This window comes from Orycteropus afer, unplaced genomic scaffold, assembly GCF_000298275.1.
Source record: "Orycteropus afer afer isolate SDZICR_OR568_19922 unplaced genomic scaffold, OryAfe1.0 scaffold00691, whole genome shotgun sequence".
Classification (NCBI taxonomy): Eukaryota; Metazoa; Chordata; class Mammalia; order Tubulidentata; family Orycteropodidae; genus Orycteropus; species Orycteropus afer.
This window is the reverse complement of record NW_006922278.1, coordinates 1,010,722-1,029,055: the sequence shown is the minus strand read 5'-3', so window position 1 is coordinate 1,029,055 and position 18,334 is coordinate 1,010,722. Positions and strand designations below refer to the sequence as shown.

Sequence of the window (18,334 nt, the reverse complement as noted above, 5' to 3'; positions counted from 1 at the left end):
ATAGCCAGCAGGTCAGATGTAGCCAGCAGATGAGAAATGAGCATAGAGGAGGGCAGAAATCTTAGACCTACTTGGTAGTCTGGAAGACTGTGTCTTTTAACATGTGAGATCTGACCTAACTCCAGTGGTTGGGGTCAGAGATAGAATTGCTGCAGGGACAACTGATGTCAGAACTAAACAGAGAATTGAAAATGAGGGTGTTAATTTCTGGTTTATGATATGTTATATACCCTTATAGTTGCTGTCAGGAATGAGTCAATTTGAGTGTTCCTCATAATATCAAAACATGAGGAAGTACTGGAAACTGTTTATTGATGAGATGTTAGTTGTTATTAGGTGCCCTCGAGTGTGTTCTGACTTATAGTGACCCTGGAGAAACAGAATGAAATGATTTGTCAGGTCCTGCACCATACTTACAATTGTTAATATACTTGAGCCCATTATTGCTGTCACTGTGTCAAACCATCTAATTGAATATCTTCCTCTTTTTGTTTACCATCCACTTTGCCAAGAATGATATCTTTCTCCAGGGACTGATCTCTCCTGACAGCATGATCAAACTACAAGTGGGGAAGTCTCACTACCTTTTCTTCTAGGGAGCATTCTGACTGCATTTCATCCAAGACAGCATTTGTTTGCTCCTCTGTCAGTCCATGGGATATTTAGTATTCTTCATCAACACCATAATTCAAATGCATCTATTCTGCTTCAGTTTTCCTTATTCATTGACCATGCATATGAAACAATTGAAAATACCACAGATTACTTGAGTCAGGTGCATCTTAGTCTTCAAAGTGACAATTTTGCTCTCTACCAGCTTAAAGAGGTCTTTTGCAGCAGATTTGCTCAATGCAATATGTCATTTAATATCTTGTCTATTGTTTCCATGGACATTGATTGTGGATCCAAGCAAAATGAAATTCTTGACACTTGTACTGTTTTCTCCATTTATCATGATGTTGCTTATTGGTCCAATGTGAGGATTTTTGTTTTATATTGAAGTATAGTCAGTACTGAACAGTCTGTAGTCTTTGATCTTCATCAGTAAGTGCTTCAAATCTTCACTTTCAGTTAGAAAAATTGTGTCATCTGCATATATTTGATTGTTAATGAGTCATCAAATTCTGATGTCACATTCTTCTTCATATAATCCACCTTCTCAAATTATTTGCTCAGCATACAGATTGAATAAGTATGGTGAAAGAATACAACCACACCTTTCCAAATATTAAAGCATGTAGTATCTTCTTGTTCTGTTCAAATGACAGCCTCTTGATCTATGTACAGGTTCCTCATGAGCACAATTAAGTCTGCTGGAATTCCCATTCTTTGTAATGTTACCATAATTTGTTATGATCCACACAGTCAAATACCTTTGCATAATCAATAAAATACAGGTAGACATCTTTTTAGAATTCCCTGTTTTCAGCCAAAAGCCATATGATATCAGCAATGATATCCCTTGTTCCACATTTTCTGAACCTGACTTGAATTTCTAGCAGTTCCCTATCATTGTCCTGTTGCAACTGTTTTTGAATTACTGTCAGTCAAAAAAAAGGGGGGTGGAACTTCACAGATTTTTGGCTGAGATCAAATGTAGTATCTGTTTTATTAGTTTAATACCTGAAATGTCCTCTATCCAAGGACTATAGAAAATTTATGAGGTATGCACCAAAATTTTAGAGACCACTTACTTAGTCTAACTTCACTGTAGATAAAGTCTGAGTTTCCTCAAGAAGATCCATGCTCAGAAGAAAAAAGAAACCAGTCACAATTGACTCAGATGGAAGCAGGCATAGACTTAGATGGATGTAGGAGGCATTCACTAAATTTTGTCTGTTTTTTTTTTTTTTTTAAAGTGCGTGCACACTTGCACTTAAATGCTCTCATTTAGCAGTCAAAGGCAAAACTTTGACTCAATTATATAATTTTACTGTCTAAACCAACAATAACTACCTCTGCTTATTGAGTACATTGTATTTATCAGGTATAGACATTACATCATTGTTCTATGAGTGCCTATCACATTGGGGTTCACAACTCTTCTGGCTTGTTTTTGATCTATGATCTCTCTTCTCTTTCATGCCAGACATGTAATTACTCCAATTTCTTCCTTTGGAGCTACTGTAATATTTGCTCCGTAATTTTCTAGCTTTTTATCCATAATTAATTTTGTGTCAGTAACTTCTGAATGTTTTGTTTTCATTTTCTTGTTTGATTCTTCCAAACATTTATGACATATTCTAATGTGTTATTGGTATCCACAATTTACAGAAAAGGGATCTTGAGGCTGACAGATGCATTGTAACTGCCCTGATTCACTTAATTACTAAGCAGAAGGAGGGACAAAGAAACAAAGATCATTTGACACCAACGTCTTTATTTTAAACATATTAATATCACTTAAAATAATTTCAATTTTCCTGGGCCTGTTGGGAATTCAATATAGTAGACATTTGGAAGTCCCAGGGAGAAAAAGTTTGGGAAATGTTGCTGAATTTGTAGCTAAATAATTTGGAATTGGTCAAGGAGAAAGAGGAACTGCTTGAAGAGGACATATTGGCCAATATGGACCAACAATAAGAAAGACAAAGGAGACACCAGTACCAACAACAATTTATACTTATGAGGGCACACAAAAAAATTATGAGAAATATTCGTGATAAAATTTCGATGATCTTACCCAGGTTGTTTTGTTCAGGTTTTTTTTTCCCCTGTAATATTTTGGCATTGATTATTAGGTATAAACCTTTAATATAGATAATATTCCCTGAGCTTATAGCATGTGCACATACAGTTGCAGTGAAACAAGACAAGCATGTTATAGAATGCTGTAAGGATAGCATTATGAAGATGGGCCAAATTACGCAAAGAATGTTGTTGTTGTTGTTGTTATGTGCTATCGAGTCATACCCAACTCATAGCGACCCATCCTTGGGTTTCCCAGGCAGTATTACTACGGAAGTAGATTGCCCAACCTTCCTTCCAAGGAGTGACTGGTGGGTTTGAACTGCCAGCCTTCTGGTTAGCAGTCAAGTGCCTTAGGCACTATGTTACCAGAACTCCTAGAGTGAAGACTCACACTCTGTAAAGGTAAAACTAAGAGATTTATTCAAATTCCAGGCACAATCTGGGCCAGGAATAAATGCAAATTCACAGAGTGAAGATGGCTACTTTGCTGGGCAATAAAGAAGTAAGCATTTTTTACATAGTAGAAGCAGGGATTAAAGTTACAAAATCATGATTGACAAAAAGACAATCAGTAGAGTTGAAGATAGGATATTTGAGAGTGAGGATCTGTCGGGCTACTGATGGATAATATATAGATGGCATTATAGGATTGGTTAAGGGTACATAATTGTAAGTATATGTGCTCTTCAGTTTATTATCAGATGGTCACAGGACAGTGATCGGACAAGTCTTTCTTGAAACCTTTGATTAAAACTGTTTCTCAAGCATGTTTGTTCCTCAGGGTCCATTGTATAGAAGATTTATCAATAATGCTGTATGTCAAGACCCTTCAGACGTAGGCTATCACATCCTGCATCTGTTGGCTATAGAGGAAACACCCTCCGCGAATAGCTTGTGACATTCTCTATGTGCCAAACCACCAAACTAAACCAAACCTAATGACAGAGTTGATTTTGACTCACAGCAACCCCCATAGGGTTTCCAAGGTGGTAAATCTTTATGGAAGGAGACTGCCTCATCATTCTGCAGAGTACATGGTGCGTTAGAATCATTGACATTTTGGTTAGCAGACCAATGTCTTCAACACAGCACTACCAGAGCTTCTTTCTGCCAGACCACAAAGAAGAAAAATATTTCCTTTAGGGTAGGCTTTAGTTCAGGACAAAGGTTACAAAAGTTGCTGTCAGAACAAGCAGTTTTAAAATTCAACATGGATTCCAGACTCATTTTAAGATTTAAGATGGAGTTAAGTCTCTATACTCAGTCTGCTCTATTTACCCACACAAAATGCCTATGATTTTATTCATTCACATCATTATATGAGATAGTCCTGCATGACCATGTAGAAGTTATGTGACATATATATTTCATATATTGTTCCCTTGGCCTAGATAGGGCATGATGTCAATAACATTAAACTTGCTATGTGTTCCTTATCAATATTGCAGAAGAACACAGTAATTTATTTGTGAAACCCAAGGAGGGGTCATTATGAGTCGGGTCCGAGTTGACGGCACATAACAACAACAGCATCTTCTCAGTAACTATTGAAGTGTTAACTAAATAATATAAGATGATATACTTTTATGTGAAAAATGTGGATGGCAGTAAAGACCATAAGGGAACCAGACATTGTGATGAATTTCAGGAAGATAGAAGGTGGCTGTGGTATAATTTATGGATTATCATAGTGAAGAAAATAACAGCCATAGTATCCACAGGAGTCTGTGATGGAGGTGTGTGGTACTTAAGATTATGTGTCAAGTTGGCTGGGCCTGGTTGAGTGGCTTTGCAGCTGGATGTAGTTATTCCCCATGGTGAGATTGGTAATCAACTACATGGTGGAATCTACTGGAGCAGTTGAGTAGCTGCTTGAAGGATGTGATCTGCTTCCAGTATATAAGAAGCAACTTTGAGGAAGGTCTTGAGCTTTTGGCACGCTTGAATGTAGCTGAGCCATTCCTGCCATGTTGTCTGCCAATCTTGGGACTCTTAATGGACTTGAATCAATGGCCTGCCACATGATTTAGTAATATCAGGACTGTGCCTTTCTACTTGTCAACCTTTGGTTTGTCAGTCTCAGCAGCCAGCCACTGCTTGAGTAAAGAGATGCCTCCAGCTTCAGTGGGCTGGGAGCAGGAGGCAGAGCTGAAGCCCAAAGTCAAGGGACTTTCACCCAGCCCCTAGAGCCTACCATTTTGAACTTCAGGCTTCTAGCCTCCATAACAGTGAAAGAGAATAAACCCCTGCTTGTTAAAGCACGACATGGCATATTCCTGTCAGAGTGGCATTAGGTAACAAAAACAGGGTGGGAGCCATTTCTCATCTCTGAGCTCAGCAAGTACAAAGAGTGAGTGGGAGAAAGGCAGAAATGAGAGTGATAGATTGAACCATTGTCTGTCACATCCTTCAAATCACTCATGAAACTAGCAAGCACTAGTGTATAGATCAATTTTTGCCTTACATTTGAAGTGGTGAAAATCTTCTACAACAGTGATCTTTTGAAATGGATAGACCTTTCTAAGTGGGGTTTGGTTCTCAGGATAAGATCTTTCTTCCCTGTAACACTGGTTGTGGTAGGTGGAGCATCTTCTGCCTATTTTCCCCATCCTCATGCTTTGAGTGTATAGTATGCCTTTTTCATTCATGTTAGAAGCCAGGAGTAGCAGAAAAATCCTATATATGGAACCAATGCTACAGTGATACCAAAAATGGGAGAAAAAAAAAAAATCTCAGCATGGAAGAGTATGACCAAGTTAATCAACTGTGACATATGACCTTTTACCCATTGCCATCTAATCAATTCCAAATCATAACAAACCCCATTGGGTTTCCAAGGCTGTAAATCTTTAGTGAAGTAGATTGCCTCATCTTCCTCTCACAGAACAGCTGGTGGGTTTTGAACTACCAAACTTCTGGTCAGCTGCCACATGCTTTACCCACTAAACCACCAGAGTTCCTTCATGATCCATTGTTGTTGTTGTTGTTATCTGCTGTCGAGTCAGATCTGACTCATAGCGACCCCTCCTTGGGTTTCCGAGGCAGTATCACTACTTGAAGTAGATTGCCCCATCTTTCTTCAGAGGAGTGGCTAGTGGGTTTGAACTGCCAGCCTTCTGGTTAGCAGTCAAGTGTCTTAGCCACTATGTTACCATAGCTCCCTCATGATCCTATAGGAAACAAAAATAATTTAGTGCAGAAAATTGAATGGAAGAATCTTAAATACAGTTGGCCCTTGAACAACATGGGGATTAGAAGCACTAACCCCTATGCAGTTGAAAATCTGTGTATAACAAAACTTAACTATTATTAATAACTATTAATATTAATTATGTTCTTGTTGTACAACCAAAAGACTGGCAGGTGTGCTTAACTTTTCCCTTCAAGGATACAGCGTTAGCAACTTTACAGTTAAGGGCAATCTTGATCATAAACCGACAGCATTTCCACAAAACAATAATGTTAGCTTATCCCTCCCTGTCTTAAATCTTGGTAATCACTTCTCTTCTTCTACCAACATCATTTGTGACATTTTTTCTTTCCATAATAGAGTGTTTTTGCCTGCATTAAAATGTGTTCAGGCAGCTTTCTCCTCACTGATTTTTTTTTAATGGCATCTGGGAACTCATGTGCTGCCTTTTCATAGGCAGAAGCTGGTTCTCTTGTTACCTCAATTTTTTTTTCAAACCAAAGCTCTCTCTAAAATGATCAAACCATCCTTCATTAACATTAAATTCTCCAGCTTTAGATCTTTCACCTTTCTTTTGCTTTAAGTTTTTATATAATGACTTCACTTTTTCTTAAATAATTTTTGAGTCTATGGGTATGCCTTTCTTATAGAAATCCAAAAACAAAACCAAATTCACTGTCATTCAGTTGATTCTGACTCACAGAGACCCCACTGGATTTCAAAGGCTGTAAATCTTTGTGGAAACAGGCAATTCCATCTTTCTTCTCCAGAGCAGCTAGTGGGTTCAAATCACTGACCTTTTTAGTTAGCAGTCAAATGTCTTAACCACTATATCATTGGAGCTCTTTAATAGCAATCCAGCATCTACATAAAAGCTACTCAATCATATGAGAATTCTGTGTCTAATTTTTTGAGGAACCACCAAAAGTTGACATACTATTTAAAGTCCCTGGACCAATATACAATAATAGATAATAGACAGATACAAGTAAAAAGTTGTTAAGTCAATAACCAATGATTTAAACACACTATACCCACTCCTCACTTGTTGACATGGTTATGTTTCCAAGACCAGGTTATTATATGAAAATTGATGCTATATGAAACTTCAGCAACCAAATGCTCCTCAGACTCCAGGAGTCATTTTGGAAGAAGCTCTATGGTGCTGCTACCTTCCCTGTAGCCACCATCCACAGATAACTAACTCGCTTTGATTTCCATACTTCATGGATGAGTTTGCTTGTGCCATTTCAAACCACAGACAGAGCTGACTGGGTCAGGATTTGCAGCCAGAAGGGCACTCACCCTGCTGGAATTCTTGGTCTTCACAGAAACACACCACCCATTCAAAACCCTGTCAGTCTTACGATCACCAACATGGTGAGTCCATTGTTTCAGCTATTATGCCCATCCATCTCACCATGTCCCTCACACAATCTCATTGGTGCTCTACCTCACCAAACATAATGTCTTTCTCCAGCAATTCATACTTCCTGATGATGTATCCAAGACAAGTGAGTTAGAGAATATTCTGTTGTTATCCATAAGGTTTTCACTGGTTAAGTTTTAGAAGTAGATTACTTGGCCTTTGTTCCTAATCCATCTTAGACTTTAAACTCCTCATAACCCTGTTCACCATGGGTGACACTGCTGATGTTAGGAAATGCTGGTGGGGATCTCTTGTAGCATAGTACCTAAGGCACTTGACTGCTAACCAGAAGGCTGGCTGTTCAAACCCACCAGCCATTCCTCGGAAGGAAGGTTGAGCAATCTACTTCCATAGTGATACTGCCTCAGAAACCCAAGGAGGGGTCTCTAAGAGTCGGGTTCTACTCGATGACACATAACAACAACAACAACAACTTTCAGCATCACATCATCATGCAAACCACCATAATACAACAAATTGAATAAAATATATGCATACACATGAATACATACGCATACATAGGAACACTTGAACTCATTATCGAATGCAATTCAAATAGATGCATTTATTTGTATATGTGTTTGAATTAATAAAAATGCATGTATACATGTTTGAATTAATGTATGTATATGTACATACATAGTCCAATGCCATTAGTGACCCCACTGGATTTCCAAGGTTGCAAATCTTTGTGGAAATAGATGACCTCATCTTCCACAGAGCAGCTGTTGGGTTTGAACTGTCAATCATCTGTTGCCTTCTGTTGCCAATGCCTTAGGAACTGTGTCACCAGATATACAGACACACGCACACAGACAGACATACACATACACACACACTGAAAGAAAATGCTGTGTGATTTAGGGCAGTTTTTTTTTTTTTTTAAATAAATGGTGATTTGTTTTCTTATCATCTTATTCCTTATTGAAAGCCTCAGTTTCCTCATCATAATATGAGACTAATAAAACTGTCATCCTCAAAGGATAGGTTTTACTGTGTTTGTGAGACTTACATTAGATGATTTATATATAACATTAAGGTAGTTCTTAGATTTCCTGATACTTTTTACTTAATTCATTTTCATGTTAATTTACTATGATCACTTTTTTTGGGATATATGAAATGTGACTTGAGTAACAAACATATACTTATGCTGTAAGTTCTTAGAACATAATTCTTTTGTGAATTGAAGGACTTTCAGTCAGACTCTGCACCCCTAAAGGCATGCAGCATCAACCCAGTGTGGGAGAACCACCTCTGGTTCAGAAACCTGTCATGACCTGCGGTGGTTCCTGAAGATCTTATATGTACTGAGAAAGAATAGACTCTATATGGCTCTATGACTGCTCAGCTCTTCATGTCATTTAAACCTGAGAGATAAAGAGTAGAAGATAGATCAAATGCCAGTTAGAAAGAAATGATGTTTTTGTGATTCAAATAAAAAACTATACTTTTTCCATAAATATACTGACTCTTGGTGAACTTGTGGCACTCATTGTTGGTGCTAGTACATGTTGACATAATATATCTGAAAAGTAGTATCAAGTGTTGAGGGGTTACTTGGCCTTTGTTCCTAATCCATCTTAGACTTTAAACTCAGGTTCATACACTTTGGTAGTGTGTTGACACTTTTAAGAATCTATTTTAGAGAAATAAATTACACAGAAAATAGGTATAGATCAATATTCATTATAATCAGTTTATAATTTTCAAAGTAATTGCCCATCAGAAGAAAAATTTTCAATAAACTAATCATAATAGATATAGGAAAGTTTTATGATATAATTTCAATAAGATGAAAAATATAGAAATATTAATTCTCATATCCCCCATACACATACACCCATGCATGGACAAAAACAAAACCCAACCCAATGGTGTCAAATTGATTCTGACTAATGGTGATCTCATATGTTACAGAGTAAAACCATCCCGTAAGGTTTTCTAGGCTGTAATGTTTACTGAAGCACACTGCCAAGCCTTTCTTCTGGGTGCCACTGGGTGGGTTTAAGCCACTAGCAGTTAGGTTAGCAGTTGAGCACAAACTGTTTGCACCACCGAGAGACCTAAATGAACATACACAGATGCCATGAAGGAGAAAAGAATCTAGGCTAATTGTTATTTTTTTCTTATGATTACATTTCTGTTTTCATGTTTTATTAAAAAAAAAGGCATACGCTACTTTGTAATCAGAAAAATGCCTATTTATTGTAAAAGTAAGAATCAAAGAACCAGTGTTTTTCTATGGTATTTTGTTTATTTCTTGTTAGTTTGTTTCCTACATGGAATGTCCTTTTAAGTAGAAAGAAATGAGGAATGTTTGCTTTCAGCCAGATAACTGAAAACATGAAGTTCTGGACAACTACTGGCATTATTTTTGCAGTTTAACCACCTTATTCTTTCAGGTTTTTTTTTTTTTTAAGTGCCTCAAAAAGTAAGTGACCTTTTCCGATACCATACACTTAGATGTAGTCACGGGTAAGGTAGTATTATATAAGCTCAGTACCTGCAGTAAACCTTAAAATGTGAATTCTACCAACTAGCAATTTTCCCAATCAGCTTTTCATTTTACTGTGCCACCATCCTTTAAAGCCCTAATCATGGAGGAGGCTCTGAAGAAAGAACTGTGTTCTGTTTGAACTCAGTGGGTAATGAATGTTCAAGGACTGAATGTGCTTTTTGCTCTCTGTAGCACAGTGTGCTTTCTCGGTTTTGCAGTCATTTTCTCCAATTGAATGTAAATTCTTGTAATTTTACCCAGAAATAAATGCAATTAAGTCCCCCATTTCCCTCTCATATGTCAGAAATATTATACCTCACCATGGGCTGAATTATTGACAAAATTTACAATCTACATCCTAAGCCGGAGATAGACAGGTCCCAAATAGCCTATGCTGTCAGCCAAGAATAAGTGAAACTGCCAGAGTGCAGTAGATAAATTAATAATGACAAGTAGACATTTCAGTATGATAGGCCACATTGACCTTTATCTCTGTGGCCGTACCTGGCTAGTTTAATTATAGATCTCAATAAACTGAAATTTTTCACAAAAAATATTTAATGAAAACTTAATATGATGATCACTTCATAAATTTTGTCTTGCCAGATACAGAATAGCTTATTCAAAGTCTAGGTTCCTAGGTGGCATAAGGGGGCTTTAGTGGTATTGTACCTAAGACATTTGACTGCTAACCAGAAGGATGTCAGTTCAAACCCACTAGCCACTCCTCAGAAGGAAGATTGGATAATCTATTTCCATAGTGATACCACCTCAGAAACTCAGGAAGCGGTCACTAGTGGCACAAATGATTTGTGCTGGACTACTAAAGTAAATCACCAATCGTCTGTCAGTTTGCTGTACTGTGCTGGTTCACGTGTTGCCGTGAGGCTAGAGACTATGCCATGGGTATTTCAAATACCAGCAGGGTCATCCAGGGTGAACTGGTTTCAGCAGAGATTCCTGATTAAGACTCAGAAGAAGGAAGGGGCTATCCACTTCTGAAGAAACTGGTCACTGAAAATCTTATGAATAGCAGTGAAACACTGTCAGATACATTACAGAAAATTTTATGAATAGCCTTGAATCACTGTCTGTGTAGAGGGGCAGTGAAAAAGGGAAAGATGAAAGGCTTCCATAAAGATTATAGTCAAGAAAACTCTACTCTTTAACACATGGAGTTGTCATGAGCTGGAATCAACACTATGGCAATAGTTTATTTATTTGTTTATTCAAAGTCTGTATGTAAAAGTAGAAAATGCATCTTCACTGGTAAAGGACTATTGTTTGGGTGGACTCTATTTTGTCCTGAGTGAAAATTGGATAGTAATTCCTGGAGGCTGCTGACAATGCCTTGGGATTTTCTTGAGAGAGTATGGATCTATATTAGTCTAAGTGTTAATTAAATTGATATGTAGACAAAGTCGAAGAAAGAGCAAAATGAGAAACTGATCCCAAATTAGAAATATTTATTTTTATAGTTATTTTAAAATTATCATTCATCTTCTGAAATTAAGTTAGACATGTTAGACCTTGAGGAAGAACACACACAGTTTTACACACACATCATACAAGTTCAAGACTGCAATCATTGCAATTACTTTTTTAGGATAATGCCAACCAATAAAAAGCATTTTTAAACATAACAATTTGGTTAGGAAGTACAATGTTTTAAGAACTTAAATGTTCTATAGTGCTCATTTCAAAAAGCAATAAAATGAATGAATTAAAGATTTTCTTTTTTTAAAAAAAAGACCATTTAATGATACATCCAACAAGTAAGTACTTGTTATGTGAACAAGATAGATAGAGATTAGTATTTCTTTCTTATTATATGCAAGACACCAGGTGTTAACACATTTAATCTTCATATGCCAGTTATTGTCGAGTTGATTCTGACTTATGGCAACTCTACATGTGTCATAGTAGGACTGTACTCCATAGAGTTATTAATGGCTGGTTTTCTAAAGCAGATTGTTCAGGTTTTCTTCTAGGGCAACTCTGGATGGACTTGAAGCTCCAACTTTTTGGTTAGTAGTGAGCACATTAACACTTTGCACCACACAGGAACCCCTAAATCTTCATAATAACTTCATATTACAGATGAGGAAAACAAGACAGAAAGAAGTTAACTCACTATCCAACATAAAACAGAAAATGGCAGAGCTAGGATTCAAAATCATGCTTCCCTTACACAAAGTCACCTTCTTCACACTACCTAATGGTTTCTAGTTTCAGGAAGACCAGAAGTTCCTTGGAGGGCATAAAATCTGAGACCATTGAATAGACCTTAGGCTATCATCTTTTGTTTACTAAGTATGAGTTCTGTTTGAAATTCCATTTAAAAAGGAAGGCCATACAGTAACATAAAAAATTAAAGGTCATTATTTTATAAATTTTTTTTTCTTTTAATAAATCCAAAGACCCTTCAAGATTTTACAGTACCTCAGAGTGAACTTTGCAGGTATCAATTTGCATCCTAGATGGCGGTTCGCAAGTACTATTAAGTAAAGATTTTAGGCTGATACTGGAAGAGCAGTGGATATGAAGAGTAGACAGAGATTCAAGATATCTTTTTATATGTTCCTTTATCCTTATGATTGTTTTTGTACTTTTTTAATAGTGAGGTGGTTGGGATACTTAATGCTAAGACAACTAAGGGAAGTTGGAAGACAGTTGTATTTACTGGCTCTTAAACCAAATGTCAAGCAAGGTGTTGGGCCTGTACAATGTTTCCTAGTTGAAGTCAACATGAATTTGTATGAAAACAAAACAAGAAGAGATGGTGTATATTACATCCTTTTAGACCTGCTCTTCGATATCCATTTTCATCCCTTGATACTTTCCAGGGTTTACTTTTTGACTGTATATAGAACTTTCTTAAGCTATAGCTTATGGATATTCAAAGAATATATATATAATATTTGCTATGTATGCAGAAATGTTTAGATAAAATATACTTTCTGACATTAGTCAGACTCTGCAGCAGGACTTTTTCATAATCTATGGCATTCTTTATCTAACAGGCAAGGCTGAAGTTGGTTCATTCATCTATTCATTTATTTTCACTTTAAATACTGACTTGGGCATATTATAGAGTTATCCAATTAATTGCACAGATAATAACTTAGTTTTGTTTATGCAATAAATGTTGATTCCAAAATAGCACATTTTTTATTGCATATGAACAGAACCTTAGACATACTTTCACAGATAAGATATTTTTCCTGTCACTAGTTTTTAAATAAACTACTACTTTAATATACAGCTTTTAAACTACTTCTTTCATTGTTACTTAACATAATATTTCTCTTAAAGTGCCTAATTTACTAAACAACATAGTAACAGTTAATTTTCATTTCTCTGAAGTTTAAAATTCACAAGAATATCTAATATTGCTAGTTTGTTCAGGTTTGTATTTCTGAAGGGATATTAATGCACAAATGGGATCAGCATGCAACAGAATTTACTAAACAGCAAATAAGAACAAGAGCAATAAGAGGATGCATGTAGCATGTTTTTAAAAATAAATAGAAATTACTAAAGGAACCTATGGAAAATTCTTGGGAATGTTCCGCCATGTGAGATTACAAAAATACATTGGTCTATAATTACACGTAAAGATTATTTGCTAAATAGCAAACACACAATCAACAGAATTTACAATCTAAAGTATGTTTTTATAGATAAAATTAGAAGGTTGTCTATCACAGAAGAGTATGAATTCAGTGTTGTAGTCATAAAATTTGTATTTATGATAAACAACTTAATAACATGAATAATAACAATATATGCAGTTGCTCTTCAGAAGCATGCTTATGAAAAGTTGGAAAGAAGAGTAGACATCTTATTTGAATCAAATTAACATTATTTCCATCAACTGTAGAGGTTACAGGGGACTATGAAGCAATTGTATAACTCTATGAGCTGTAAACAAAGCATGATTGCATATACCAAAACTAAAGCAGAAGATATACAATCCCTCCTCTCATATGAAATGTACCAGAATGCAGTTGCAAGAGTCACATTATTTACTGTCCTTCAGTGAATACAAGGAGCTCTGGCAGAACAGTGACTAAGGCATCTGACTTCTAACCAGAAGGTTGGTGGTTCAAACCCACCAGGCACTCCAGGGTAGCAAGAGTGAGCAATCTACTTCCATAAAGATTTACTACCTGGAAAACCAAGTGGGGGTCACTATGAGTCAGAATGGATTCAATGGCAATGGTTTTGGTTTTGGTTTTTCAGTAAATACAAATTTACCACAGACAGAGGTGGACCAAGCCAGTTACATTTCTCAAGATGCAAAAACACTGAAAAAATCCTTATGTATAGTTGTTGCGATAATCATCTGATCAGCACTTTTGTAGACAATATTCTTATGCAACATTGTTATGATAAATGCTGCAATTAGAGTAGCATTAATATAATAGCTATAGTGTAAGGATGTTTAAACTGCTGCAAAATCATAGCAACTCTATTGGAGCATAACAAAGATAGATCACATTACATGCTAATAACCCAGTACAACTTTCTTGTTTTTGTCCTGCATTATATATTCAAATATTCAGAGCAAGAAGTCATCTCTCTAGCACCACTGGGAGTTTAATCGTAAGTGGATTTTCCAGATAACTAATGAATACATCTTTAAGTCCTGATACTTGCTTATTTCAAAATTACCTTCATTTTTATGAGAATCTCTCTTAGACATTTGCATATTTCTGTGCCTATTATTTATCTCTCGGAAGGAAGATGCGGCAATCTACTTCCGTAGTGATACTGCCTTAGAAACCCAACGAGGGGTCACTATGAGTCGAGTCCAACTAGATGGCAAATAACCTCCACAACAACATCATTTATCTAGTATTATATTGTTTCACCCACCACGTTTTTCAATTTGTCATACTGTGGTGGCTTGAGTGTTGGTATGATGCTGGAAGCTATGGCACCGGTATTTCAAATACTATCAGGTTTACCCACTGCAAGCACATTTCAGCAAAGTTTCCAGGCTGAGATAGACGAGGAAGACTTCTGAAAGTTAGCCAGTGAAAACACTATGGATCACAACAGAATATTGTGTGATATGTTTTTGTTGTTGTTATGTGCCATCGAGTTGTCTCCAACTCATAGGGACCCCTCCTTGGGTTTCCGAGGCAGTATCACCACGAAAGTAGATTGCCCAATCTTCCTTCTGAGAGTGGTTGGTGGGTTTGAATCACCAACCTTCTGGTTAGCAGTCAAGTGAACTTAAAATACACAAAGACTGCAACAATGGACTTGAATACACCAAGGATCAAGTTGGCACAAGGACCAGGCAATGTTTTGTTCTGTTGCATGTGGGATCATTATAAGCTGGAGACAACTTGAGGGCAACTAACAACAAAAACAACAACTTATTATCTCACAATACAGTGAGAACTTTGGAAACTATTAACATGGGATAAAACACAGGCAATCTTCAAATAACAGTGGAGTTAAGTTCCTACCACTTTATCATAAGTGGATTCTGACATAGGTCAAATATCTCTATTTTTTTTTTTTTTCAGTTTTCATTCTTGTTACATTTTACTTGAAGTATTTTTATAAAATCTGTCTCTTTGTTGTCAAGTGAACAACTGAGAATGATAACATCAGCAAGTTAAACATTGTAACATTGTATGACTACATGTTACTAATGATAAGATGTACCAAAACACAAAACAAATGGTTGTAAATGCAGTCCCTCATAATTCAAATACATCCTAAGTCAAGGACTGCCTATAAAAGATTTTAAGACAGATTTTGAAGGCTTTAGAGTACTATATACTATAGTATAATAAAATAATTTAAATAGTTGGTAATAGTAATTATACCTTTGAATTATCAAGAAAATATTAAATTATATTGCATGCATCCTTATTAAAGAATCATAAAGTAGGTAATGTGCATTACTAAGTCTAATGTGCTTGATTTAGATTATTTTCTTTCTTCTGTCTTCCTCTACTGGTAGATTTTCAGTGATAACTGCTCACTATTGACAAAGGACTGGTATGTAATAAATCTTTCCATCATTTGTAAACTTCAGCTTCTACTCTCCTATGAAGTCCTTGGGCAGCAACCCAAAGGGTGACAGTTGAAACGCATTTAGTGGCTTGAGAAAGAAAGGCCTGATGGTCTGCTTCCATAATGATTATCACCAATAAAATCCAATGGAGCAGTTTTACTCTATAATGCATAGGGTCACCATGAGTTGAAATCAACTTGATGAACATTTGCTTGACTTTTTGGCTTACTTTTCCATGGCATAGAAAATAAAATAATTTGGAATGATGCAATATTTAATTAGCCTGAATCTTTGCTGTGGCTAAATAATAAAAAGCTTAATACATTAACTTTTCTCTCAGAATTTCTCTCATTCTCAATGGCTTTTTTGTTATTTTAAACTTTTATATGTCCTGAGACACTATGGTTAGAGGATGCTTTAGCTAATTAGTCATTATTATTAATTCAGCTCATAATAGTGTTTCCACTACAGATAATGTACTATTTATATACAAGGAACCATACTACAAGGTAATGATGATATATGCTTGAAAATATATTGAGAAATATTGATCCTTTCAAGTGAAAATATATAGATTAGTAGGATTGTAAGTGAGTTAAATGGTAGGATTAAAAAAAGAAACAATTTTTTACTAGGAATTATAAAATAAAGTGGTAGGATGGAAATAAAACACATTTTTACTGGGAATGATAAAATACTAGTAACAAGCTCTAACTGCTGCAGGTACTTTGCTACCCCATGTACAGAGTAGAACTACCCCCTTAGGGTTAGCTAGCCTGTAATATTTATGAGTTCAAGCTGCTAATCTTTCAGTTAGCAGTCTAGAGCACTTACCCATTGTGTCACCAGGGACCCTTGCATATATTAAAGCCAAGAATCCTCTTGAGAAACCACTGTAAAACCTGCAAAAGCCAGAAACTATGTAAAGTGTAAATCTGTCATGAAAGGAAATCTCATATATTTTACACTAAAACAAGTGATAAAAAAGTGGTAGGACAGAACCTTGTGAAAGGCAAAAAACTTGTGAGACCCAAAAAACAAGACTCTCCTATCAAGTTGTGGTTTTCACTATAAGTAAAAAGCACATTTTGCAAAACAAGATATAGCATTATCCTTAAAAGAGATAAACTATGTAAACTGTACATAACTTGCACCAAGAAAGATCTGAAACCTGATAGGTTAGATAGGAAACTTAGGGGTCAGTGAATTTATATTAGTAGGGAAGAAACACTCAGAAAAAAGGGTGAAAATTGTTGAATGTAAAGAATGTTATCCATGTCACTGAATTGTACATGTAGAAATTATTGAGTTGGTGTATATTCTATGTATATGCTAAGGAGCAACAAAAATAAAATACATTACATTAAAAAAAAAAAAAAAAAACTAAGCTCAGACTGTTTCAACAGCAGCTTCATCAGATTCTTATTTTCTAACATAAAATCAAAGACAAGCTCTGAATGGACTTATGTGTTGTAAGGGTAAGACCACTGTCTTTTCCAGTAATTTAGTTTGCCAATTCTGACTTTACATGCCTGGATCTCACTTAAATTAAGTTCCGTTCTAAAAAGATTCTGTGACTAACTCCAAATCCAAAACACAAGGGACAGTCTTTCTTCACTTCCCTTTTTTGAGACATACTAAAGACTTAGTCAAGATGATATTCTCTCTTTCTTAGAATATTTCATAAACCCAGGTTTGCATAATCACCAGGATCCCTTTGGCAGCCTCTAGGACTTTCACATCTTCATTCACTTACTAATTTATTTACCTTGGTTGAATAAGATAAAGACTGGAAAATGACCATTGAATTTGACCATAGAGAATTCATAAATGACCTTGACAAACAGACTCATTGGAATACTGGAAAATAGTTTAACTTTAATTTGTCCAAGAGGTAATGGGAGGAGAAGAATTAGGGACTATAGAGACCATTTCAAGAAGTTTTCCTAAAAAGTGAACTGGAATATAAGACAAGAACTAGATGATGTTTGATTTATAGCTTCTTCCTAAGATGGTGGAAGCAGTTCAAATAAAATTAAAGGATTATGCAGGAGAGAAAAGAAATACATTTTGAGAGCAAATATTCAAGCACTTGAAAGATAATGGGCCAAATACCCAAGTGGATGTAGTTGTCTTCCTTAAGAGTATAAAATGCAACCACAATGTATGGTTATAAATGTGAATAGATTGGTTGATTGATGGCAAAAATGAGAAAATTCTCTTATAATTTTTTTCTGTCTTTTTAGAAAGAAAAATTTGTGAGTGGCAAAGGGAGAAAGAGAGGGAAAATAATTAGAAACCATAGATTGACATCCATAGCACTGTACATTCAAGTGTCTCTTCTAATACTCAGAAGTTGTATGAGTACTTATTTTTTTTCTAAATTTTAATTTAGTTCTCCATAGAATAGGAACAATATTATTACCTATCTTAATTAACCACTATTCATCTACCAGTTTGTCATATTGTGGTGGCTGGAATGTT

The 18,334-nt window shown here is 35.8% G+C and overlaps 1 pseudogene; it reads left to right on the top strand.

Moving 5' to 3' along the window:
* Positions 1–1,564: 1,564 nt before the first annotated feature.
* Positions 1,565–1,734, top strand: LOC122151762 (annotated as a pseudogene).
* Positions 1,735–18,334: the final 16,600 nt, after the last annotated feature.